The 24,665-nt window shown below is 39.7% G+C and overlaps 1 long non-coding RNA gene across 1 annotated transcript in view; it reads left to right on the plus strand.

The window, feature by feature from the left end:
• The window catches only part of LOC101793527 (uncharacterized), a 75,811-nt gene extending 58,029 nt beyond the window's left edge, over positions 1–17,782 (plus strand). The window contains exons 5-6 of the long non-coding RNA XR_011805919.1: positions 12,647–12,778; positions 17,030–17,782. This is a non-coding gene — a long non-coding RNA (uncharacterized lncRNA). The remainder of the gene's footprint in view (positions 1–12,646; positions 12,779–17,029) is intronic.
• The last annotated feature ends 6,883 nt before the right edge of the window (positions 17,783–24,665 follow it).

Consider the following 24,665-nt stretch of genomic DNA (forward strand, 5'->3'; position numbering starts at 1 on the left):
GGGAGCTGGGACGTAAATTCAGCCTTTTCTTTCAATCTTAATCCCCTCCGTGCATCCAAGTCTCTTTTGTAGTGTCAACCTAAAGGCTGCAGTGACAGCTAGTAATTATCAGGAAAGCGATCCTGTAACAGAAATGTAACAGAAATGTCATCATTGATTAAAGACTAAAGCAAATGGGATCAAATTAAGACCGTAAAAGAAACCTCATTTCTGGCATTTCCTAAAACCTCTGTGTTGTATTTTATACATTTATAATTATTTAAGCAGTTGCTTGTATTTCATAAATGTCTCCTTAAGAACAGGATGAGAAGATAAGCTGAGAAGAGTCCAAATGAAACACTTACTGCTTCAGCCCTTTCTACACACATTGTCAGGGAATGCAAAATGCAGATGCAAAGGAGCATGAATCTAAACGCAGAAAAGAAAGTCCATTCTCCCTGAGGCCTGTAGATGAAAGATGATCTTCCAAGTCAGGGGAAAACTGCAATTATAGGGATTCTCCAGTACGAGATTGTTATTTTGTTTATGGTCACTGTTGATTTTATTCCTAACAATGTCTGGACTGGGTTATGAAAGGTTGCACTTGCTCACATGTGCAGCATACAAGTATGTATGTAACACATAAAAAAAGGACCAGAAGAGAAAGAAATCTCTCCTCTGACTGCAGGGGAGCAAGTCACAGTCTGGAGAGGGTGGGGAAGCTGGGACCACTGCCCTAGCCACTCCTTTGCTCTGCAACCCATGGAGCTGATCCAGCAGGGAAGCAGTGGGCTGTCACTTGTGTGCATCTAGCCCTGGCTCACTTTTGCCATCACTCACCTCCTGCAAAATAAGTGCTGGTAGAAAATCCTATCCTAGCAAGGATGCACCTGTACTGAGCTTCATCATCGTTAGTGTACTCAGTGCAAGCAGAATTTTGTTTGCTGTAACTGGATTGTTGTATCTGGCCCATTTTCTCTATGATGACTACCTGCCTCCACCACTAAAGGACAAAAGGATTTTATAGAGGGGGGAGAGAAATGGGGGAAGGGTAGTAGTATCCTGAAGGCAATAACCAGCAGAGCCCTGCTGTGTAAATAGTCCCAGGTTTCAACATGCATTACTTCTGTCCCATTTCAGAACAATTTGCCTTCAGCCCAGTGACTTTCAGCCGTTAACTTGGGCTCCTCTGGTCCCTTATTAGTATCTGAAAATGAGAAGAGCCCAAATGCACTTACTGATTTGAGACCTGCAAACCCTGGGCATCCAGAGAGGAGCTATTGCTAAGTGATTACTAGTGGCATAAGCACATGGAGGTGGTTTGGTTTCCGTTTTCCTTTGACCACCTCCAAAGACCAGCCATTACTTTCAGCAGCACACTCGATGCTGTGCTCCTTTGTGCTGGTTCGCGAGCACAACGCTAGCAGCTTCGTGGTGAAAAGCTATTCTGAGAGTTTCTTAAACAAAGCCTTAATGATATATGGCTGCCAAAGTTAGCTGTTTCGCAGCTGTAATAGCAGGCTGTAGGCTGCGTGGCAGCCAAGCTGTCTTTGTTACTGTATTAAGGGAGGTGTGAGAGCCTGGAATGCTACAGGCAGTGAGAGCCGTCGTGGGTGGCAGCTGCCTCCAGAGTCCTTGAAAGGATACGCTGGGATAACTCGATAAGGTGTTTGCATGTGTTAGAGGGCATGACATCCACACAAGGCTGGGTGATTATAGCACAATTTTCTTTGGACGTGAGGCACTCCCAACTGCATAGAAATCGGGTGGAAATTATGAAGCACGTTGTGTTTTTTTCCACTAGGTTCTAATTGTTTCACGAGAAGTAGCCTCCCTGCTAATGTCTGGTTCAGTTAATGTGTTTGTGCAGAGCTTGTCATTTTCTTTTAGACTGCCATCGACTTCCCTGGTCAGGATGCACCACGTTTTGTTGGAAATCCTGGCTGTTGTGACACTGGGACACAGGGTGACATTCCCAGTCTGGGGGCTGGGCTCTGTAAAGCTGGTGTAAATCAGCAGGAATTTCTCTGGTGTTATTTCAATATAAATATGGGTTAAGTCAGATGAGTCTTAGACGTGCCGTATCTACATTAACTTAAACTCTCCAGATAATATGGTGATTTGATCACTAAAAATGGTGTTCTCCCCTTTCTCCCCAACTTAAAACTCATTCATATGTTTCTAGAAAACAATTTGCATTTCTGTCTACTATGTAAGAACATTTTTATGTAAAAGAAAGACACGAAACAGGGTCTCCTCATAATCAAATGCTGTCCCCCTCTGCTTCCATAAGCAGAAAGCCCACATCAGCCCATCCTCGCACTTGGGTGCCACTCAACAGCTCTTGCTAGGTTGCTGTATTTCTATTTCATCACTACCAACCAAGGCAGCTCTTTTTAAAATAAGTGCATGGGATCCTATATCTAAAGGTTTATGTTAGTGTGCATGCAGATGATTCTCCATGCAGTTGCATCAGTCTTTGGAGCTATGTTAGCACAAGAGAGTGAGACACAGGACCCATATATAGTGTGAACACTGGCATTCCCTGGAGAGGGGTAAACAGCATGCCCAGCTTCTTTAAATTGCCTCTGGTCAATCAGAGGTACTGAGGCTGCATTTTCCAAATGACTGAGAAAGCTGATTTTAACATGGGTCTGTCTTTCAGAAATGAGGATTACACTGTATGATTGACTGGCATGCTGAAGTGAGATGTGTATTCCATGGTGATGGAGTATTTTAAGACTGCATCCTGCCCTTGATGAACAACACACAGCATGAGCAGAGTTAGGTACCATTTCCTCTTGTGAAGCCTCTTAGACCAAGAACGCAGGTTCTTGGGGCTTCTCCCCCTTATGATTAATTTCTCTGAATTCCACTGATGTTGTTGACTTACGAGAGCTTATCAAGAAGAAAATAAGCTCTCAGTGACTCTCATGTTATGAAGGCTTAAATGATTTAACTTTATAATTAAAACAAGGATACAAGCCAAGTATTTCTGGTTCTGAGATGAACACAGATACTTAAACTGTTATTGATATCAGTGAACCATTTCCGTGGTAAGAACCTGAGATGAGTGATTTGGATGGCATACACTTAGCTTATAGCAAAATCTGTAGTGCTTAAACTTGACAAGACAAAAGCACGTACTATCTTGCACGTAGCTACTCTTGGGTTTCCAACTATATTTTTATAATAGAAAATACAAAATCTTTCACTCCTTTCCAAGACATCTCCAGCAAGAGAGAAAGCTGTAAACTCGGCTGTTTGTAAATTGCTCTTTTTGGCTAGCAGCATTTACAAATATTTCTCTCTTTAGAACAAGTAAATCAGGGCCACACCAATCACAGTTGGACTAAATGTGCTGCAGGAGATCTTTTTAAAATATCAGTTGAGATCCCCTGTCTATGACTGACCAAGATCTAGATAGTGGATAATTTGCAGTGAGGGCACTCAGGTGAAGTTATTGCAAAGTGAGGTAGGGTGAGAAGTGCATATGTACGTGGGATTACCCCACAATGAGTGCAGAGTGCATTGTTCTACTCCTTGCTCTTGCAGAACATTAATAGCTACTTCATATTTACTACAGGCTCCTTTGACGCATGAAGCAAGTTGTGTGGTGTAAATCCACATCTTTCCTTATCTTGCAATACCTTGTTCTTATGTCTGTAACTTGAATGTCTTTCTAGTAATTCCTTAATCTCATTATTGAACAATGTGGTGTATAGCTCACTGACCTCCACATTATTTCAGGATGCTGGAGACTGGATGTAGCTAATGATATTGGGCACAAGCTGTAAAGTGGACAGATACAGAAACGAACTTGGATATGGATTAGAAGTCAAGGGAAATAGGGCCAAATTTCAAAAATTCATTTAAAGAACATCAGAAATCAATGCTTCTTTGGACTGGTGTTTCCATGCTGTGTAGTCAAATGGACGGTAGCTATACAGTTGTGAAGAAGCTTAACCCTTAATAAAACTGTTGTCATGCTTTCTGAAGCTGTGTTTGTTCTCAGTCTATGTAATCTAGGACATGAAAAATTTATGCTCCAGTAACATCTTCATATCTTAAGCACATTAGCTGTCTTGAAGATTCAGATGATCTGAGAGTAAGTTGACTTTTATCTGGTGGTTTCCAAATAGACTTTCAAGTTCCAACAATGCTTGTCTATTGATGTACATTGGAACTTGCAAATCTGGTGGAAAATACCTCAGGAACTACAAAATCAAGATGTACAAAATTCCATCTCTCTTAATATGTTTCTGAACTCTGCATTAGCATTGTGCTTCTAGCTGAATACAACATATTTTCAAGTTATTTCTTCTACCTGACCAGAAAACCTTACCTTGTAGTATAGTCCAATGCACAGTCCTGCCTCTTGCATGCAGACTGAGTCAGAAGGAAGGTCTATGATGCCATGGGCAGATGCTGAGTTTTGTTTCAGAATCCAGGTCCTGGGTACTTGGCTGGTAGGTCTCAAAGGGCATTAAGCCCTGAATTCAAGGAACACGATGACGTGAAATGCTGTTTCTGTTCCTACAACTATTACAGCAAAGATAATATTCTGTTTTATTATTAGTAGTATTATCAACAGGCAGAAGCAGTTAGTTTTCACCTTAGTAATAGGAAGAGGTGGCCTGAGGAGTAGCAGTCCAGTGAAAGTTCACATGGTTTCTCAGCCAACACGCACAACAGACCTGAGAACTGAACTACTTAGAAATGACAGGTAGACTGAGAAATCAGTAAAGGGTGATGTATCTTGGGTGTATATTAGATTTATGTATTAAGCCAGCCATCTGGGAGCTATTTAAATCAACTCAAATCATTCTGTCAACAGACGAAGATAGCAAGTAATCATTCATGGTATGGCTGCTATTCAGAGAGCAGTTGGGTTCCTGTCCTGCCTATTTCCCCTGCCACATGGAAAACTTCATTTTGAATTCATGTGGAGAGGCATAAGTAGAAAAATCAACCTTCTGGGAATTTACTTTTTTAATAGTGTGTGAAAGGACCGCTAAAGCCCCTTATGCAATCCTCTGCTCTTCTCTGATGGCTTTCCCTTGGCCTTGTTCCCTGATTAAGCCAGGTGGCTGTGGGAAAGACCACTTCTTGCTGCTCCATTCTACATTTAGACACAGACAGAGAGCAGAAATGATACTATAAAAAGTTTTAACTCCAGTGAGAAGTTCAAATATGCTACTTATCCTGTAGGACCCTCTGGAGTGCTGCACTTCCTCCTAAGCCCCTCTCATCCCCTGGCACAGAGGCAGGAAGCTCAGAGTCTGAAACAGCAGTTTCTAAGCCCCAGGGTACTTATTTTTGCAAGCCCTCCATGCAGAATGAATAAAGTAGTAATTATAAACTTTTCCTCCAGTTTTATTGGAAGTGCACATGAAGGGACAGGTGGGATCCATGCTGCAGGGTGACTGGTGGAGTAGGGCAGCTGCAGCATTGGCAGAGGAAATCCATGGAAGTCCCTGTCAATCTCAATGCTCAAGTGGTGCAGCTTTTGCTTGTATGGAAGAAAGAAAGCAGGGAGAAAAGAACTCACAGATTGGGAAAGGACTGTAAAGGGGACTGTCTCTGTTTTCCATTCCCCCTGGCTGCTTCTTCCAAGGGAGCAGAAGGGCTTTGGGTGTGGTTGGCTTTTCCAGGCTCTGCTGCTCAGTTATTTCCAGCTGGCTTCACTTCTCTTTCTTTCAACCACAAAGGTGAAGTTATAAAAGCCAAAACTTTGTGGACGTCTTTGATGCTGCCTTTAAGTGCTCTGTATTAACTTCTCATGTGATGGAAGATCATGAAATGTATGTGTATATAGCATACATATGTATATAGTTATACATATGCTCAGTATGTTTCATTGTTAATTAGCAACCTTTGCCTAATACTAACAACCTTGGAAGAATTTCACTTTGCAAACACCTCAGTTCAAAAGATATCATACTTTGCCCTGTAGACAGGCTATGTATTATCTGACATAATTGTGTGATGTATCTTGGTAAGTATCAATTCTTTGTAGCAAAGATGGTACCTGCTGTGTGCCCAAAATATTGACTGTCGTGCCTTATCCATCCTGTGTGCATCCTTACCGGTACATATAGGCAAGGCTCCTGAATTTGCTGCTAAATACAATAACTTTTTTGAGTCATGCTGTGAAGCTGTTTGAATTTTTGTGCACATAATGTCTCATTTAGCTCTCAGATTAACTTGGATTTATTTCTAATGGCAGAATAAAACATGTTGCATTATTAATTCTTAACAATGTAAACGTGTGAAATGTCCTCAGTCTGTAAGCCATAAGGTTAAACTCCTGCCACCATCTTGATGGGAAGGGAATGCTGGGAATTTCTGGAGATACCAAAATTTACAGGAGTGGATCCAGAGGTTACGAAGCGTTTACTTTGAAAACTTGTTTTGGTTCATTCTGTGTTGAACATTGTTGCTTATGTTGTACGTCCCTGTGCTTCACCTTCTGTAGCACTACCAGGATTCTTCGCTTCCCTCACCTGGGTCAATGTTAAAGAACATGGTGAGGGATGAGGAGCTGCTGAAGAAAAAAGAGGCTACAAGGAATTTACTTTTTGCTTGTGAAGTGACATTTCATCTCACTTAGTAGTTGGGTGGTCTTGCTGATTAGTTTGTCTAAGAAAAAATGTTCATGTTGAGAGACAGAGATAACTTTCATCCATGTTTTATTTTAGATACATAACAGCAAGGCTCACAAGCCAGCTACATTCTGATGCCATATAAAAATTATTTACAGTATTGCAGCCAGCCTGATTTTGCTATAATCATTAATCGTGTAGGACCACTGCTGTTTTCCTGATAGACCTTAGTTATTTACATTTCCAAGACTCAAACTAAATTCCAAATTGCAATTTTGTTTTCAGACAACAGAAGAAACCCAAACAAGTTTTTAGATTCACCATTAGATACGACAATCCCTTGTCTATTATTTTTAAAGCAGCTGCTATTCCAAGCACAAGAGGTTTAAATGCTAGGAAATACATCCAAGGAATGGTGAGTTTACAGAGCTGTCTGAGACATGGATCTAGAAATTCAACAGTCATTTCAGACTATGATTGTGCTAAAAAATGATTGAACACTGATCATATTTAAGCTGTTATAAACACATGAATCCATTTGGCTTTGAACAGCTAGCTTGATTAACACAATATAATAGATTAATAAATGTGTTTAGCTATCAAATTATAATTGGCCATTTCCACTTTTTTTTTTTTTTAATTATATATAAGAGAATAACAAAGCTGGCAAAAATAGCTGATGTCTTCATAAGCCTTCAGAGAAATGAGCATTCACGAGTAATCTTCATTGTGGCATCGTCAATGACAATAGGCATTTTGGAGATATATGATTGTGTCCAGAGGTGTGCTTACCTTCCCTGGGTGTGGAGCAGGGTGGCAGGGCTCTTTGTGTGAACATCTGCACTGGCTTTATTTTCCATTGTTTAGACAGGAAGTCCCAAATGTTCCTGGTAATTTGGATAGGTGACAATTATTGCTCCATATGGCTTTGTCCCAAAAATAACTTTTAAAATAATTTCTAAATACTGTCTTTACAAGAAACAATTCTGGAAAAGTCTGGGCAAGCAGTTTTATGGGAGAGATAGAGTATATAAAGGAGGTGTATTTGAACATTGTGTAAAAGGGATAACCACTATAACAGTTTCTATGGCAGTAGGCAAAAAGGAAATTTCAGTTTCCTGAAACTGGAATAAATGATCTTCTCCTAAGAGAAGAGAAAAAGAATGGACAAAATAGACAGTTTTTGTAGATTTAATTGCCCTAATGCAAAGGATTTGCTGAACTGTTTAACTATTTTCTGCCCAAATTGAATTTTATGCCGCTGTCACAATCATTTTTTTTTTGTGGCTAAGACTATCATGATTATGATAATCTTAAGACCTGAAATTCAGTTTTCTGTAAAGAACCAAATCTCACACAAAGTGCTGTCTGTAAAAAGGCAAGGAGAGGTATGAATGCAGCTGAGAAAATTTGTACTAATACAGTTTTCAAGTGTTTATTATAATTTTCTATTGCTCCTCCAGGTCAAATTACGATACATAAAATCCCCAAAGGCAAGAAGATACTACCCCGTTCTGAACTCTCAATCATATCTATATTTTTATATTTTTATTTTTTATCTTTTCCTGAAGGCGTTCCATTAGGACAGTGTTACTATCAGGAGACAGCACCTTCCTTTGCTTCAGATAGGACTTTATTTTCATTTGCTAGGGATCATATCAACATGTTGAGTATTAACTGTACTATTCACATGGTTCACACTGCTGATTAGCAAGTATGGGTGAATTCAAGGTCTTTTGGAAGACAGTAGACACTTGTCTTCCCATTACACCTACAAAATTACCTATAAACATTGACTTCAATTTCCACAGGAAACAGAGACAGAAAAAAAGTGAAGGAAAGGAAAGAGATCAGTTACTGAAAAGATAATAGGCTCAGGAGAATGATAAAAACAAACAAACAAGCAAACAACAAACAAAAACCCAACCAACCAACAAACAAAAAAAAATCAATCAAAACAAAATCTCACAACAACAAGAAGAAGGAAAAAATAAAAAAGAGAGAGAGAGAGAGAGAGGGAGAGAGAGAAAATGTCCAGTCCTGACAGTGAAGAGCTTTTTTTGTCTGGCAGTAATCTTACAAGAACCCCCAGCTATCCAGGCAAAAATCAATCTTCATATAACTACGAATGTACTAGTGCTACATTTTTAAAAAGAGTAAGATCTGTCTTTACCGCTATTCCTATGCTCTCAGAGGGAATTTCTTGCATATATGTTACTCTACTGACATTTTCACTTTTTTGGCCTTATTTCATCAAAAGAGTGGCTGTAAGAATAGTACTTGAAATACAATATATATATTTTTTTTTCATCAAAGAGAATCATTCTAGTCATCCATAATAACTCTGTTTCAATGTAAACAATTAATTTTCCTTAAGAACTTAGTTCATATGCTGCTGCTATTAAATACGTGCATTTTTTTCAAGGAAAAAGTAAAGACATTCCTTCTGTTATTATTTGGATACACAGAAAACAAACAAACAACAACAACAAAAACAGAAAATTAATATGCAAGCTGTGCTCACAAAAGCGAAGTAAGTGAGAGCTTCAATACAAGAGCTTCAACCAATATAGAAACATCATTTAAAAAATCTGGTCCCAATTTTATATTACTATACACATGAACAGTTATGGCAAATCTGGGCAGATCCTTGCAAATACACTGCAGGAAGAACAAGCACAGAGAGACTTCTTGACATCCAGAGATTTGAATTTCTCTTTATTGGTCTGGCTGAAGATAATCTATTTAAAGATGGCATTTGATTAAATATGAAGTGAGATTACCCAATTTCAGGTTTGTAGAAACCAAGGCAAAATATCTGCAGGACCTTGTGTTCAGACACAATTTCCCCTGAAGCAGAAGGGTGCTTATTTTCCACTGTAACTGAGGCCAGTTTGTCAGCTAGACTTGTGCAAGTTTCCCCTTTGTTTCAGATGTTTTCATGAGAAGGAAAGGAGAAATATTTTCTTCTCAAGAAACAATTCCAGTTTTCTTGTAACCATACATATGCTGCTGTGCTAAAAACTCACACAGAAGTGCATGGCCAGAAAGTGCCAGTCTGAAGGTGCTGGAGAGAGAGGTGGGGGACCTGTAGTCTTCACAAACCTTGAAGAAGCTTTGTCTTCCACACTTGTAAGACTGCATGTCAAACATATAATTCTTTGCTTCCTACCCTAGAAGATATGGCAAGGAGTTATGGGATACGTGATGGATCCAGTGTGATGGACTGGAAAATGATAAAAGGCTTGAGGCATCTCTTCTGTGAGGAAAGGGTGAGAGAAGTGGGACTGTTCAGCCTGGAGAAGAGACGGTTTAGGCAAGATCTCATCACTGTCTGTAAATACTTAAAGAGAAGGAGCAAAGGGGATAGAACCATGTAGTAGAGGTGTGTCTGAGCATGGCTCTGGTGTTTCAAAATACAGTGTCTAAATTAGCCCTATTACTATATGCAGAACATTGAAAATCCTGCCTCATCAGCTCCTTCTGGTACTTAATCTGTGGTATATGTACTTTAAGCTCTAGTTTATCTTTGATCAGGACCAGGTGTAGCATATTGCATGGGGGGATACAGGCTTCCTGAGATGTTTCTGCATCCATGTTGCTGCACTGTGTTGCTGTGAGGCCAACTGCAGCCATGAGATCCCACAGAGTTGTCTTCAGTACAGTCATGTTTTCACAGGCATGTTGAGTAACTAATGCTGGTACCAAGCACAGCCTAAGGGGTCCTTTGATGTCACAGGTTTCTGCTCTCCATTTCCATGGCACACTGCTGTCACAATTATTTTCTTGTAATTTCCTGAGGCTTGTAAGCAGAGTAGCTCTGCTGAAACAAAAATTTGTAATTCAGTATTGCCATTGCCTTGAAATATCTTCTCAGACCTGTCCTTTAAGCAGGAAATACCTTTGCATGGTCATGTGAAAGCAGGTTCTTTGATTTCCCTCAAATTCCTCATCATGAACCATGAGGTACCTCCATCAGGGAGCCATGCAGAGAGCAGAGAGTCAATACAACAGTTCCACTAGTCTCTTCCAGAAAGAAAAATGCTGTCAACTGGGAGGCACTGAAGTTCTGAAACTTTGTCATTTCCCCTAACTGGGACCAAAAAATGACATTCTCTGATACTCACCTGATGGAGGAAAATACTTGTTTATAAAGTTGTATCAAAATGGCTACCTTTGACTTTACTGTTAACATCTCTTACTCGACATACTGAATTAAAATGGAAACTGCTATGGTGACAGAAAATGTCCTGGCTTCTTCAAACCAAAATACTCCCTGGGACTGCCCATGGTAGCACATTCTTGTGTAGCACGTCAATTCAGTGTCGTGTCAATAGTATTCAAAGACAGAAAACCATTGTAATGAGATTTTCAGCCATGGCTAATCACTGATCTCTCACGTTGGTTAAGGATTCTTTGACTCCAAGGCTTTGTTGGGTTTAGTGCACTTTCACACATGCATGGAAAAGAACCTATATCCATGACTCATTGTTCAGAGGTATTTCTTAATATCAAACCACCCTATCACTCTTATCGCTCAGGATTATCCTTCATTTCTTGTGTTAGTATTTGCATCTCTGAGCACTTTTGGAGGTGGGATGTTTCTTGTACAAGATTTCCAGGAAAAACAAAATATTATTGAGACCAAATGAAAAACACCTTAAATTAATGGGATGTTCAGTGGGAGTTTGCACTTCAGAATAAGGATAGCTACAATCAGCCCACAAAAATGAAAGAATTGCACTGCTTTCAGCTTTTTAAATCTTGAATGATCACTAATCTGTTGCAAATCCAAAATAAATACTCAGAAGTCACTTGGTATAGGCAGATGTAAGTGGGGAAAAAAGGAAGGCAACCACACTCTTTACTTAAACTGACACCTGATGCAAATTTCAACTTTTTATTGAAAGGAAAAGTGCTGTAGGGACAGTGTTGCTTTTATCCTGAGGATCCCATCATGTCTACTTTTTCACATAAAGTTTTGAAAACACAAATGCGTTGAAACATCTCAGTCTGGAAAGTGATGAAAATAGATGCAAAATTTGCTATAATTTCAACAGGTGACCTGGCACTATTCTGCTCACACACTGAAAAGCTGCTCTTCAAGGAGGAAGCAATGTCCCTCACCGTCAGGAGACAAGATACATGACAGTGATCCTGGCAACAGCAGAAAGTTGCTGTCATCCACAGCTAGTTCATTTCAGGAGATGATGGCATTGTGCAGGCCACCACCAGTGCTGGGGAAAAAGGCGATCCTGCCTGCAGTGTGTAATAATTCTGCGCTGTTTCTTAATGTGAGTCAGGCGCATCCAGATTTCTGGCGTGAGCCGAGGTTCTCCCAGAAGGTCTATTCTGAGCTCCCAGTGCAATGAAATAAGAGCTGTGCATATGTCAGTGTATTAAAGGTTCTGCATGCTGTGAAACCCAGTTGTGGAAGTTTCTCACAGGCTCCCCATGTTTTTATATTCGGAGCCCCGGCAAGCCTGTGATGGCACAACAGTCAAGTGAGAAGCATAGCTTTGATTTCAATTGATAAGTAATAGACATTTAAGCCAGATTTACCTCTCTTTAAAGGAGAACTTAACAGGTTGCTGTTCAATTTTGTTATTTCAATGCTGCAGAGCCAAATAACATCAAATCAAAGATCAGGAGCTTCAGAATTATGAATGCTTACCAAAATTAAAAATAATCCCAACAACAAGAAGGTGTCTGCCCAGATGCTCTAGTACAGATTACAAATAATGGAGTATAGAGAACTCACACACTGGTTTTATTGATAGCATAGGTACTTTCTGTTTGCCTTGAACTGGGAATTACTCAATATGCACTCGCACACTCAAGAATGCCTCTTTGATTTTCAGTGGTGATTAACAAGAGTTCATCCAAATGTTTTTCAAAAATCAGTTTTCTACTGAACAACAGCTTGATTGACATATGTGATGATTACTCTGTGTCAGAAAGTCTACTGTTTCAAGAGAGAAAAAATATGTTGCATGAATTTGCTGATGTACTCTGATAAATATTTCTAGATCATTCTGGTTTATTTACTTCTACTCCTACAGCACATCTCATGGTAGAAAACAGAGGATTGTCAGTACTGGACACTGCAATGCTTCATACAGAAACAGATGTGGCCCAAGAGCAAAACTGTCTTAACCTTGCCCTTCAATATGCTTCAAATCAACTCCAGATAGGTAAATTCTTATAATTCAGTATTCATTTATGTCTTAATATCTCTCTTGTTTCTGACAACCAAGATGCCAGTTGGGACCATGAGTTCAGGGCATAGATGTTTATCTATTATGAAACATACAGAAACTTTTATTTAGGGGTAGATGACTTTCCTGTCTTTATAGATCTCAGACCAAAGTCCAAAGCACAGAGGCACTACAAGATGTGTATGCAAACCAAAGGGAGAGAGAGCTCAGAAGGAGTTTCACAGGCAAGGGATATAAATTCCTCATGAGTCCCATGTTTTGGGTTAGTTTATTGAAATGAAAGAAAAATGGAGATCTGCTCTTGTCAGGATAGCTCTAGACACGTCAAAAACACATTGCTAGTAAGAAGATGAAACATTAAAAGACCTCTGATGAGCAATAACTGCCTGGATCTGTAACTCTCCCATAGACAAGCCTTTATTAATACACTATCAACTAACAAATGAGATGAAATAATTAATCCCATACCCAAACTATTTAGAATTAATAATCAGTTATGATGATCTGCCAACAGCTCGTATTTGGCCTGACAAGTAAAAACTAAATTTTCTCACAATAAAGATGATTATACATGTATGTATATATGTATTATATATATATATAATCTAAGCTCCTTGAAGACTTTCATTAAGATAACTATTTGACCAGAAAAAAAAAATGTTGCTGGAAAAATTGAACTTTAATTAAAAATAAACATTTATGTTTTCATTTCAACCAATTTCTTCCTCAGTACTGACCAGTTCTCATGCAAGGAGAACAACATGTAATGGCAGACATGTTAGTCAACAACCCTAAGAAAAGCTCAGTTTTCAACTATCTCCTTACAATTGAATTTGAGGATTAGAATAAACCACTTAGGATTTCATTTTGCAGTGTATAAATGCCATCTTTTATTAGTCTGGTGCTATCAATAATTCACTGTTCTTGCTGGTCAATACAGGCTTCTTACACACCCAAAACTGAAGCTGAGGCTACTTCTGTAAGAGTTCAGACTGAATGAATTGTGGGTCATTAAGAAGCAGTGCATATTAACCAGTGCTGCAGATGCAATGATTACTTAAATGCAGTAAGGACCAGAACCTGGTCAATTTACACTTTTTTGGGGATGAAGATTATTGGCTTGCAAAACCTGATGATCAGTAAAGAGTTCAAATCAGCAGGATTTTGTCAGATAGTCAAAATATGATTTCAAAGCCACTAACTGGACTGTAGCTGTCTGATGTATGTTTCACTGTGCCTTGCACACTATTCTCCCTAACAATGTCATAAGCAGGCACAGAATCCAAAAAGTAGCCTCTGTAATATAAAGTGCTAAGAGGGTAGCTTATTATTGTTACAAACTTGTTATTGATGAGGAAACTCAGGCATGATGTAAATGACTGTATCAATCCACAGCAGAAGTCACTGTCAGATATAGGCTCTACCATCTGAAAAGGAAATGAAATCTCTTGTTTACCTAGCAATCAGATAAGTAGATTTAGATCTTTCTCTAACAGTATTTAATATCCTATGCATATCTTTCTCACCTACATACTCCAGAAATATTCAATTATGGCAAGAGGGAGAGAGAAGAATTAGAGCATGCTGACTTCCAGTGGGATTCCAGTCAGTGTTATCAGCTTGATCCATAGGCAACTTTAATTTCCTACCCATGGCTATGCAAGAAGAGAAGCTGTACAACACACATCTTCTACTGGAATAACACAAAAGGATATTCACCCAGGGCTCTCCATTGACAGTGAGATGTGAGCCCATCTGGAAAGTTGTTTACAGGTCATCTGAATGGGGGCAGAGAAAAGGATTGAAAACTGGTAGGCAGATTCATAAACAAAGACCAACAAATTGTTGTTTCAGGAGGCACAATGCAAGAGCTCAGCTCCCTTGCAGAAATGTGTGCAGCCACTACTTATGCAGCAGATAATCCCAGCTGACCTTTCCAGCATGCGAAGAGTAATAGATTTACTAAAATGAACCAGTATAAAACATTTTTTCCAGGGTGTTAGGCAAAACAAACTCTTGGTTGACACCATCTCTACTGGATTTCTTCAACTAACATAGTTGTGGCAGAAGCATACGAACTGAGACCCACTGCAAGCAAAGGCTGTGGTGCTTTTGTTCAAGCTCCGCTACCTCCCCCTTTCATTGTATTTGAACAATATCTTGTTCTACACCCGCCTGCTGGGGGATGGGAAAAGCAATTAACCTTTAAAACTTTGGTGCCATAGTGTAATTGGTGTCCCCTTTCTCCCTTCACGGCCATTTCAAATGCATGCTATTAAAATCTCTTTAGTACCCTAGGATTTATTTCTAACATTGTAATCCAAACAAGTTCAGAGACAGGTAGGATTCCCAGTGCTCACCATGTAGTTATTTGTCAGTTGTTTGCAAACCCCAAGCACTTTAAAGCAGAAGAATAGTTAACTGCCTTCTAAACCTATGTTGCCTAGGATATTGTTTTTATCAGATACAGGACAATGACTGCTTCATTACAACATAATTATATGAACCCTGGCTCAAAATAAGAAACCACTATATTTCTTACAGCCTCAAAGAATAAACAAATTTCACTCTGAAAGAAAAATTAAATGTGTGCATATTGCTCAGCCTCAGCTGCATCCCCGGACATAAGACCACCATATGCCTTTTGTATTTTTATTACTACTATTTTTATATTCTGGGAAATGCCCAAAATAAACACTTCCATCCCTGCCTTGGTAGGTTTTGAAGTGGTGAAAGCTGACTTTACTGGCTTCTGTGTACAGGACAAATTAGCAGGACTGCACCACAGATACTTCTGATTTAGTATAGATTTAAGTGTATCTGTGGTGCCAAAATAACTGTTATTTGATATGAAGGTGAAGACAAACTTCCTGACTCTGGAAGCCCCTCCAGAAGGTAGTTTCTGTGAGAGCTGTGCATGCTGAACCAAAAGGGATACTCGTTTCTTAATAAAGAGAAATCATCTCTGCTGTCCCTTGCTGAACAAAAGGGCTTCAAGGAAAAAGTATTTATAAAAATTGTCCAGGAGATAAGAAATGTTGTTGTCTGGCTAATGCAGATGATGCAGAAGCATCTGAACATTGTTATTATTTTGAGGAGGTTTCATGAGCCAGTCCTGCAAGCACACCTTCCCTTGGAACAGGTGGCACAGGCACATCCTGCCCCAGCAGGTGTAGGGCTTGTAGGGCTTTCAGCTGCTGGTGAGCTGAAAGCTGGGCAGTGGTGTGTGATACCTGCAGTGCCTTATGTTACATTTGAACAACAAGTTCAAGAAAGTCATTATACAACTCTGGGAGAAAGAAAGATGTCCCCCTGCAATAAGTTTCGAGGGTTATAAATACCATATCCACTGCATGTTATTATCCTTACGCAAGCATCATTGCACCCCACAACAATCTCATTCTGATATTATAAAAAGATCTTCATTAGAAGATCTTAGGAACACAACAACATTACATGTATCCAGGCATAAGGAGCTAAATAGACTGGTCTGGATCTGGCAGAGAGCTGAATAGGGTCTGTATAGTCTGTTTCACATAACCCCTGCTTTGTTGGGGCCACGGGTGGCAGAAGGCTGCTGAATTCATGCTTGCACTTAGAGCTATCACCTACATCCTTCCTTTCTCATTGAAACTTCTAAATACCCCTGGCCATGAACAGATGACAACGCTTTACTTAAAAGTGCTTGTCAGTGTCTTAATGACTCCTTATCTCTGGTTTATAGCTTCCTACCTTGGCTTGTCACACAGAAGGATGCTTACAGCAATCTTTTATAGAAACCCTGTCTATTTCCTCCCAATCATAACTAGATGCACCTCCAGGGTGAGGCTGCAAAGCGCCCAACACAACCAGCAGTGTAGTTCTTATTTTGAGGGGTCAGGGGCACAGCCTTCCCCACATCACCCTTTCTATGCTGGAAACTGGGACGTGGGTCCAGACAGGTAGGACAGGAGACCTCAGATGATTCAGCATTGGGCCGCAGGATAGAAAAGGTCAAATCTCCGCAGCCCCATCATGCAGCTGCTGAGGGAATTGCAAAATGGAGGCGGGTGGAAGGGCACCGGTGTCTGGCTGGCATAGAGGCCTTTTCCCTAACATGCCCTTTTGTTGTGCAGGATTCATAGGCTCGATGCCTGCCTGCTCAGTCTGTATGTGCTTCCTCTGCTGTGCCAGTGCTCCCTCCACCCCCTCCTTCACCTCTATCTTCCATTTCTTTTACCATAACAGATGCAACTTGTTCTTCCCCATGTGAGGACAGACTGCACATCAGAGGAGACAACCGCTCCCTACAGATTTACTAATGGAGCCAGGCAAGCTGTCCTTTGCAGAAGAGATTTTTCAGAGCCAAAATGCCTCAGCAGATTCTCGCATCCTCGATTCTTTGCTGGACTAATTATGTTGTTGGAGGCTGTTCTCAAGCATGCCATGGAATGAAGTACATAACTGAAGCCATAGAAGTGGCAAACGTCCTGTGTCCTATTCACCTGCTCTTCCTGCCCTAAGGAAGGATGTGGCTTGATCTTGAGAGGAAAGACATCAGATCATTTCTGTTTCTTTCTTCTTCCACAATCAGCTGCTAAGTGAAATAACAAAGTGTGCACAGGAATACTAACAGAGCTTTGTTTTTCCTGCTTGTTAAAAGCCAGCAGCTGCTTGGTGTTTCACAGAGCAAGATAAGCAATGTGACATTTGTGACCATTTGCATGTATTGATTTGTTTTACTTTATTTTGTTCTCCACTGAATTTCTTAGTGCTTTGGGACTGGAAAAAAGCCTAAAGAATATCAAAATGATGAAATTGTTAGGAAGAAAAAAAAATGAGTAAACAAATTGTGAGTTAATAGTTCTTCTATAAAGTGGCTTTGATGACAAGAGAATTAGAGCAAGATGATCTTGGCAAGCAGGATGTTGTGTTAGCTGCATAAACCTTTTTTGTGCTCATGTGCAGTCTCTTTATAGTTGGGTGGGATCTTCTTTCCACATTACATGGAGAGCCTGATTTACAGGTTCAAAAGAAGATGACTTTTTTTTTTTTTTTTTTTTTTAATTACACAGCATTTAAACAAAAATCTTTCAGTATTCCAAAACAGCTTTTTTGTTTAATTTATAACTAACTCAACTCTTCTCTGTTTTCCAGATTTTTGTATTCATTTTTATTTTGCCAGTTTCATTTCTTTTCTTCCTTTGTCAGAACAGATCTGTCCTCCCCTCAGGTTCTACTTTATTTTACATTATTTTGAAAGTGAAATAATTAAAGATAGAGGCAAATGAGAAAGGTTGATGTCACATCTTCAGTCATGCCTTGGCTTTTCTTGCTTATAAATTGAGATCCTTTACTGTAGTTGGTATTTCTTGCAAAGACCCCCCAACACAGCTCTACCTCCACAAGTGGTAAGAAAAAGACACATATATATGGATCTCCAACTAAAACCACTTCCAGAATCAAATGGTCACTGCCCTGAATTGTCACATAGCAAATTTCAACATGTCTGTGGATTAGGGAAAGGGAAGTTGAGGGGAAGTTAACATCTAAGAATGATCTTCCTCTTCTCTGCTTTTCTCTGCCCTATTTCTGTGGTCCCTCCTGGGGACCAAAATAAGTGGTCAATACACACTCAGTCAATACAAAATTGCATCCTCTCTTCCCTGTGTCAGCCACTTATTTTGTTGCTGTATTCATTCAGTCCTCTTGCAGCAAACATCTAAGTACTTGCTAGCTTGGGTCCCAGGTGTATCACACACAGCAGGCTCAAGATGTACTTCTTCTATCACTGAATCAGTAAGACCAACATTTTTGTCTGTCACATAATGTATTTTCCCCACAATATGAGTCAGTGGAATTAGCATAGGCTGGAGACCAAAAACAAGAAGGAAAGATTTGCTGCAATGTTCACAAATAAAAGAGAAGCCGAAATTGGTGTAACTTCTGAACAGTACACTTGCAAAGGATTAGGCAATCTCTGACTTTCATGGAAATGCTTTGGCAGCTCCTATTTCACAAATGCCCCACACAAGATGAAATGGATTCACATTGGCCAAAAAGTCATGGGGGACAGTGTGGCTCCCAGTTCGTTTATCCTTAGCACAGAAAGCTGTTTACAGGGATATAAACTGAAGATATTTCCAGTAATGCTGCCCTCAGCTATGAAAGAATTGCAGAGACCCAGACCTCACTGGAGTTCTCTTGCTGGATCCCAGTTAATGTACTGGCCTGGCCACTTCTAAGCTGTGTTTATAAATTCGTTGTTATAAGAGCATTGGTGTACACCAGACTTTTTTTTTTTTTTTTTTTTTCTAGAGGGGGAGAGGGGAAGGCGGTGGTGTGTGGGGGGTGTTGTTGTTCTACAAGCAAAACCATGCCATAGTTTGTAGTCATCCTTTGGGCTCATGTTTCACAGCACCATCTGAAGCACGTTAAAATAGGGCAAGACTGCCTATCATGTCATATCGTACCAAACACAAACCTATTGGTATAAAAAAGGCATTAGTGAATTATTTTTTTACTGCATGTACCATACACACTGCCCTCCACACATCCAAGGGAGGAGAGTTCCTTACTATGATGACTTTGACCTAGCCTAAATAGCATTTTTCAAAAGGGAATCCGTGTTTCTAATAACTTATTCTGTGACCGTACAGGATATTGTGGGCATTGTATGTTTGTGTTATGCTAGTGAATGGAGTCCCTCCAGTGTAGGAGTTGGGTATGCTTATCACTTCTTCAAAGTGTACAAGTTATTTGTTAGGAAAAGGCTGACTATGTAAGAAAAAGAAAATCAACCAAACACAAACTTATGCCCTAATTGCTCAGGAAGATGGCTTTATCTTTATTACATTAAAGTTGTATTTAGCTATAATTCTGGAGATTATAACTAAACAATAAACAGTCCCTTTTCCAGGCAAAAAATGTTATCAGAAGATTCATCCACTTTCTTCTTCCCCCTTTCTTGATAGAAAGGATCATCTCTCCTATAACATATTTGAGACATGCATAAAATATCTATCAAAATATCTCTATTAACCACATCTTTAAGATGGAACATAATTTCCTTCTAAATGAGCCTGTCCATAGAACTTCTCATGTGTTCTTTTATATTCTGGTGTAAATACATGGGGTATGCCAGTACTACGTAAAAACAACATGCAAATATCACTTTCACGTTTACTTACCAACTTGTTTGCTTACCTGGCATGTTTCATAGAATCAATCATAGAATCACAGAATGGTTTGGGTTGGAAGGGACCTTAAAGACGTAAAGAGGTGCTGCAACCCCTTGATCACCTTTGTGGCACTCCTCTGGACTTGTTCTAATAGACCCATGTCCTTCTTGTGCTGGGGTCCGCAGAGCTGAACACAGTCCAAGTGGGATCTCATGAGAGCAGAGCAGAGGGGAACAACCACCTCAGTCACCTCCCTCCACCTGCTGGCCACACTTCCTTTGATGAAGCCCAGGATATGGTTGACTTTCTGGGCTGCAAGTGCACATTGCCAGTTCATGTTGAACTTCTTAACCAGCACCCCCAGGTCCTTCTTCTCAGGACTTCTGTCATCCATTCTTTGGTATGATTTTCATTGTTTTAGATACCCTAATCTGGGACTGTTCCATGTTACTTGCCCAACTATGTTATGGTCCTGCATTCTACTGGGGCTTCTTGCGCTTAGAGAAATAGAGATGGAGATGAATGGTGTAGCTGCCACTGCTGACTGATCATTGATGCCAGTGCTGTGTGACACACCCCAAACCAGCAACTTGAGCCCAGGTGAGAACAGTTCTCAAGGGAAAGATAAATAAAATATCAGTGTGCCCCTGCTCAGGGCCAGGCCTATTGTAGCAGACAACAAGTCCTCTACCAGAACAACTTTCTTTACCTGCTCTGGATGTGAATGGACATCCTAGCATGGGAGAGATACAGACACAGTAAATATTTAGAGGAGACTAGGTGTTTGGAAACACCTGGCATTTTGAAGTCATATGTGGCCAAGTCTGATACCTTTATTCTCTTTATTTGGTTGGAAGGTCTGGGGCTTTTAAGATACTCTGGGAGAGAGAGGTAAGCTCAAAAATAATCATTAAGGCCAATTCAAAGAGAGTTTTCAAGTGCTAAGGTTAAATCAACAGAAAGTTGTCTTTATGAACTTATAGACAACCAGAAACCACAATGCAGAAAAGGGTGAACTGCCTCTATTCTCAGGAGAAAGTTTAAAACGAGATCTTAAAAACAATTATTTAAATGTCAGCAACATTTAAAGTGATCTCATTGTGAGTATCTGCACATTCCTCTGTGATTGACATTTCATGTGGGGGCCTGGAATGAGCAGAGCTGTGGGGAATGTAATCTGTTTCCCCTAATCTAATTGACAAATTGGTGGGAGGAATAAAAATCGGAGGGATAGCTGAGACCTTGAGAGAAGTAAGACCCAGGGATGTTTTAGAGCACAGTGATTGCATTTGAGCTGCTATATATTAATATCACACTGCAAATAAGTGGAGGGAGTTCATACAGCAGAAAAAACACTGTTATATCCTATAACAGTGGACATATTAAAGAGGTACAACACATAGGATGTATAGTGCAGACATTACAAAATCAGAAGTGCATTGGTATCACCACCTTTTCAATGTTAATCATAGAAAGAATTCAGGAGAATTCCACAAAAATTTCCTTCTGGTGAATAAGAAGTAAGGAAACAGGAAGGTCTAAAAGGCATTTCCAGGTAAAGAGTAGAGTAAAAATGAATGGGAAACACAGGCTTGGAGACAGAGCAAAGTCATCGCCTCACTGTGAGGTCTCATGTTTCTATTGTTTTTTCTTCCCACAGTAGCAAAGCTAAACGAAAACCATGATCTATTGCATTAGAATTGGTAATGTTATTGTAAGGGCAGTTTGAGAGTTTAATCCATAAGGTCTCAGTTTTGTTCCAAAGCAGAATAAAAAACTAGCAGAGGAAATCTCAAAATCTTGAAACCTTGAAACCATGAAATGTTTTTCATTTCTTGCCAGCCTTGCTACCTATAATCCTCTTGCCATGAGTTGTCAGAATGCTACAAATGAAAGAACAGATTGCATCCAGGTGATCAGAGGGCTAGGAGCACATAATGAATAACTTGTCTGAGCCATGTGAAAAACAAGGGAGAGTTTTAATGAAAAGTTTTCTCTATGTGCTCCTCTCCTCTTCCCTTTGATGTCTGGATGATGTGTTGCCATATTAGAAGTGCAGGTCAAGACAGGTTCTTTTTCACAGGCATCAGCAGAATGCATCCAAGCTCCATTTCAGCTGTCCCTCTTGTATAGTAAAAAGCACAACAACAAAAGTAGCCTTGAGCGCTGTGTGGGATGGACGGTTAGGAGAAACTCTGTAAATGGACCCAGCTGAAATATAGAGACGCTATCTAACCATGCAGGGATGGGGTTAAGGAAAGCCAAAGCCCACCTAGACCTGAAACTGGTGAGGGAGGTGAAGGGCAACCTGAAAGGCTTTTGCAGGTTATTCAGCAGGAAAAGGAAAACTAGGGAAAATATGATTCCATTGCTGAATGGAGAGGGGGACCTGCTGACAAAGAATGCAGAAAAGGACACAGTACTCTGTGACTTCTTCACCTTGATTTTTGTTCGTAAGGTCAGCCTTCAGTGAACCCAGGCCTGTGAGGAAAGTCCAGAAGTCCAGAATGAGCAAGACTTACCCTTGGTAAAGGAGAATAAGCTTAGGGAGCACTTAAACAAACAGGACACACATAATCCATTGTGCTTGACATGATACACCTACTACTGCTGAGGAAGCTGGCTGACATCATTGCAAGGTCACTGTTTCTTATCTTAGAAAGGTCATGGCGATAGAGAAAGGTTCCTGTGGGCTGGAAGAAAACAAATATGACTGGTGTCTTCTTGCATGGTGAGGAGGAAGATCTAGATAAATACAGACCAGTCTGTCTCACCTCAATCACTGTAAAAGTGATGAAGCAAATAATCCTGGAAGCCATTTCCAGTCATATGAAGGACAAGGCAATTGGGAGCAGTCAGCATGGTTTTCTGAAGGGGAGATCTTTCCTGGCCAACCTGATAGACTTCTACAATGAGATAATTGGCTTGGTCAAGCCAATTAGCAGTTTGCAGATGATGCAAAATAAGGAATAGTGGCTGATACACTATATGGTTGTGTTGACAATGATCAAACACTGGAAGAGGTTTCCTGAAGATGCAGTGAAGTCTTTATCATCAGAGATCATGGAATCAGAATCATTTACATGTAGGTTGGAAAAGACCTCTAAGAACATCAAGTCTAACCATTAACAAAACATTGCCAAGTCTGCCACTAAACCATGTCCCTAAGCACCACATCTACACATCTTTTAAATACCTCCATGAACGGTGACTCAACTACTTCCATGGGCAGCCTGTTCCAGTGCTTCACAATCCTTCCAGTGAATATTTTTTTCCTAGTATGCTATGTAACCCTCAACCCCATTCAACTTGAGACCATTTCTTCTTGTTCTTAGGTCATTTCCTCTTGTCCTAATCAAACCTGATAATAAAACCAAATGATCACACCTGACTGAACATGATCCTGTGTTGACTCTTTTTGCAGGAGGGTTGGACTAGATGATCTCCAGAGGTGTCTTACTACATCAAACATTTTGTGACTGTAAAATGAGCTGAAAGCTGTACAAATGTCCCTTGGCTGTTGATTGTTTTTGCTTCCATTAAAATTGTTTAGCACCATTATGTCTTCCACTGTTAAAATAGAAGTAAAGATTCTTTCTTGGATTATATGCAGATCATCTCAGTCCAGATTGTGTGGGAAGGAGTCCATCAGGAATATTAAAGGAGTCATCTGTACTTAGTATCAGTGGCTGAGAGCAATTTTTTTTTTCATTTAATCCTTCTGCTGTCTCGATACATTACCTATAAACTCTCTGTAGTTTCTGAAGATTCTTTTTTGGAAAAAGAAGTCTTGCTGATTAAGTGATACCAGGTGATTAAGTTATACCAGTTATATTCAGTTATACTGACACCAGAAAATAAAAAGGAGTTTGCATGTCATTAACTAGTTTTCCAGTTGCCTAGTCTTCACCAAAGGATTCCACTAAGTCACTTCATAAAATTCTCTACATTTAAAAGAGAGTAAAATTACTAGCTCTAATTTTAAAAATCTGCCTACTCCCACTTCAGTAATGCACCTTTAGTGCCAAAAGAGAAGTGTTAATAAGTTAAATATGTAAAAAAGACATGATTTAATAATTGCATGTAGAAGGAATAATGGAAACCTATTCCTTTACCTCACCAAAATTTCCACTTTGGGTTCTACTTTGGCAAATAATTGACACATATTTCATGTAGCAATTTACTTTTCACTCTTTTTCCTAATTAATCTTGCCTAGCCATAGTCAGGATGTAGAAGCTTTCCCTTGACAAGTCCAACCATTTGCAGTATTTCACCAGATTGGAGATTCCACTGAGACTATGTGCAGTTTTCTAATACTTTATTACGAGTTATAATTCAGTTGAAAAAAATACTGAGATGACAGAGAAGGCTTTAAATCTTGATACCATTCATATTCCATGTAGTGAAGTTTCACAAGTGAGTTGTCTGTATAGAGAATGCTTTCAGGATGGCCTAGTAATTAACAGAAACACGTCTTTACATAAAAGATTGTCCTTACCTGAACATGGTCCTGGGCATCCTGCTCTAGGTGCCCCTCCATGAATGGGAGGTTTGGACCAGATGATCTCCAGAGTTTGTTTCCAGTGGTAACAAATTTTGTGATTATGTGGAAAACCCATTTATTTATTTATTTATTTATTTATTGAATGAGAGATTAAAGATGTTCCTCATAATGTAATCTCCAGAGAAACATGACTAGAAT

Source organism: Anas platyrhynchos, chromosome Z (assembly GCF_047663525.1).
Source record: "Anas platyrhynchos isolate ZD024472 breed Pekin duck chromosome Z, IASCAAS_PekinDuck_T2T, whole genome shotgun sequence".
NCBI classification, from domain to species: Eukaryota; Metazoa; Chordata; class Aves; order Anseriformes; family Anatidae; genus Anas; species Anas platyrhynchos.